This window comes from Pocillopora verrucosa, chromosome 11 (genome assembly GCF_036669915.1).
Source record: "Pocillopora verrucosa isolate sample1 chromosome 11, ASM3666991v2, whole genome shotgun sequence".
In the NCBI taxonomy this organism is placed as follows: Eukaryota; Metazoa; Cnidaria; class Anthozoa; order Scleractinia; family Pocilloporidae; genus Pocillopora; species Pocillopora verrucosa.
The window spans coordinates 3,494,481-3,497,478 of NC_089322.1; the positions used below are offsets into that span (position 1 = coordinate 3,494,481).

General features: G+C 35.7%; 1 pseudogene; it reads left to right on the forward strand.

Annotated features, from left to right (window-relative positions):
• Positions 1-1,328: 1,328 nt before the first annotated feature.
• LOC131799727 (uncharacterized) lies at positions 1,329-1,952 on the forward strand (annotated as a pseudogene).
• Positions 1,953-2,998: the final 1,046 nt, after the last annotated feature.

The following is a 2,998-nucleotide window of genomic DNA, read 5'->3' on the forward strand; positions in this document are numbered from 1 at the left end:
TTCAAGGTTTCTATTGAATTAAGTGAAATAGGTCTATTTTAGAAAAGTTGTTATCTGAGAAAAAACAAAAGAAAACTTGACACTAGGAAAATATTGGGGAAAGTTCAATTCGTTGGCGCGTGTTGAATTCGGTTGGTGAGAGATACATATATTAAGTGTGAAATAATTTGAGGAATACCAACGTTTGGAGCACACTCCTAGGGTTTGGTTTTAGTCTCAATAGTCTGAATATTTTTAAAATCAATTAAACTCCAAGTTTTCTTTTGAATTAAAAATATGTAAATGAATTATGGAAAAGAAAAAACTTCTTGAAAATCAATTTTTGAACCAAACTCTTCCAGTTTGGTTACAGTGCCAAAAGCTGATACATTTGACAATGGGACTCTGAGAGCAATAAAGCTCTTTTTTTTTTTAAAAAAAAACATTATAATACGATAAAAAATAAATTAGGAAACCTAAAATATAAATCTGAACAATGTGGCGAAATACCAATTTTGGTGGCATTTTGAGTCTAGTCCTCGGGCTTGGAACTTTAGCAATCAGACCTCAAGAGTGTTGTTGAAATTATCCAAAAACTTTCGAATTTAGAAAACGTATATCATCAGAGTACAAGACTAATAATGGATATAGAAATGAGTTTTGAAAAGACCTAGAGAAAGACCAATGTTCGAAAATTTCTTCTTGGCTTTTTTTAGCCTCAAGAGCTAAGGCAGTTGATAATCAGGCTGCACGGCAAAAAAGTCTTATTTTTACTAAAAAAATTATAAGAGAAAGAAAATAAACACACTACCCGACCTATGCACGTATGTACATTTTTGAAGAAATGACCTCCAAGGAAAACTTGAAAAACATCAAGTTGGGACTGGTCTATTTCAATTTGGTTTTCTCCTCAAAAGTCAAGATATTTATCAATTCTGTCAATACATTATATAATTGGTTTAAAGTTATCAAAACCATCTTCAGCTACCTTAATACTAAAACTCCGAGCACGATGTACTGTGTATATTATTGAAAGACGTTTAAAAATGAAAATAGGAACCGAATAAGTAAATTAAGCGATCAATACAACAACAATGAACGAACAATTTTCTCGCTGCTGCCTCAGGAGTTACTTGGTTCAATGAAAACTTCCATGGCGGTTACGAATGGGAATGAGGTCGTCTTACAGTGTACGTGCTGTACTGTCTAATATATAAGTTCTCCCTTCCACATGTTACTCTGTAATTGTTCAACCACGCCGGGGATTTTTCGGCTCTTATTTGGCCAAATCGACGGGCTCAAGTAATGCGTCAGCGGCTAACTTCAAACTGGCTTTTTTCTAACAAAACATGGCGGACGCTAGTGAAGTGTTTTTGAACGCTGTTCGTCGTGCGCTTGTAGTCGCAGAAGCAGAAATTTCGGGCAAAGATGGTCAAATTAATAATATAAGCGAAGCCCTAGATGATTTAAGAGGGTTGCTGGCAACAGTTTCGGTTCGACACTTCAATAACCGAACCGGATTTAAGCACATCTTGGGAGATTATTTTCCAATGTTTCAAAGACAAGCCATAGATTGGCCTAAGACATTTCAGCGACGAATGTCTTCACGATGTTCCGTCAGACACGCCTGGAAGGTGGTCGTGGAGGAAAAGCTGCACAGAGAGCTTTTTCAAATTTTGGAAGCTATTGTTTCGCGGACAAATTTCGGAGTTATAGCTGACCGAACGCGAAAAAACTGTGTGTTTGCTTTCACCTCTCATGACAGAGTGAGAAAGGTATTTTCTGATTGTACTAATCAAAATCTGAGTAAAAATACCTTTTTGAAAAGAAAAATCAAAGGCAACAAGCGTGTAGAGGCAATCATAAGTTCTGAAAAACAGTTTGGAATAAAATATTCCTACAGAAAGAATTAATCACCATTGATTTTTCATTATAGCTTCTGGAATGAGCATGACTGGCCGCGGCATGTGTGAAATGAACAGTAACTACGATCACTCCTTTTAGTCTAATAATTTTAATATAATTTTAATATCAACGATTGTAATGGTAACATTCAAGACAATAATAATTTCTGATGACAATGCATTCAGCATGCAACATTTTGTATATTAATGTAAATTGAGATTAGAGCAAATCATTTCTTGTAATCTCTGTATATATCAATAAGATACATATCTATATATTACTGTAAACTCTTCATAATGATATTCAATGCACTAGTGGATATTAATGAAAAATTGAAATAGTAAATTATCTTTTGTAATCTCTGAATATATCTATAACATATATATATAAATGTGGGGGTAGAGTCTGCCTTGGCATAAAGTGCTCAATGCTGTGGTAGCAGAGCTGAGTATATATAAGTGAAAGAATCAAAGAGGACGCATCGATTCTCTGTTACTCTGAGTTTCGCACCTAAGCGCTCGTTGGACAGAACTTTTTTCTGTCTGACGAGCGCTTAGGCGCGAAACTCAGAGTAACAGAGAATCGATGCGTCCTCTTTGATTCTTTCACATATATAGCATATATATATATATATATATATATATATATATATATATATATAAGCTTTGCTTTCATGTCCAAATTGAGCACTCTACTAGGATGAGTCATTGCTGCTAGCATTATGCATACTCACTAGTTTTTCTAGTTTGAGCACTCTGGCATGGCTTAGATGATCCCACATGTGTGAGATCACTTGGGGTGGCTATATGGCCTTACCTCCATCCTATATGTATATATATATTTCATGTCATTTGGTAGCAGTTCAAATTGAAAGGACACAAACTTCTTCTTACCATCAGTTTCTACTGAAATCATTTTCCCCTCAATTTCAGTCATTTGCCTTTCAAGCAGAACCACATATCTGCGAACAGGCTCACAGTCCTCAGAGCAACTGGCCCCAATTAAGAGAAAGTTCTCTGCAGAGCTATACACACACTGACCACAGTTTAGGAAACTAAGTAACCAAGCCAATGCTTGGTCATCCTTTCCAAAGGGTGTACCATCCCCCGCTATG